The following is a 295-nucleotide window of genomic DNA, read 5'->3' on the forward strand; positions in this document are numbered from 1 at the left end:
TTACCTTTTGTACATGAGTACTCTCAGTAGCAGAGTTCTAGCAAAGGGAAAACCCAAGTATTACAGACACAAAAGCATATTCTGCTCTAGCATACGCCACTTGCAAAGTCCAAGAGGTATGAGAATTAGCTCAGTTTAACTACTGCTGCTCACATATTGAGAAAAAACTTCATTTCTAGCTTTGTTTGATGACTGTAGACATTAAAGCAGTATTTATATTACAATAATATCAAGTCTGTGATTACAGTTTGGACCCTGCTATGCTATGTGCTGTAAAAACATGTCGGAAGCGCCG

The 295-nt window shown here is 38.0% G+C and overlaps 1 protein-coding gene across 7 annotated transcripts in view; it reads left to right on the forward strand.

Moving 5' to 3' along the window:
• The window catches only part of KIAA1217 (KIAA1217 ortholog), a 176,453-nt gene that overhangs the window by 142,374 nt on the left and 33,784 nt on the right, over window positions 1–295 (forward strand). The window lies entirely within an intron of this gene.

Source organism: Egretta garzetta, unplaced genomic scaffold, assembly GCF_000687185.1.
Source record: "Egretta garzetta isolate BGI_Z169 unplaced genomic scaffold, ASM68718v1 scaffold142, whole genome shotgun sequence".
Lineage (NCBI taxonomy): Eukaryota > Metazoa > Chordata > Aves > Pelecaniformes > Ardeidae > Egretta > Egretta garzetta.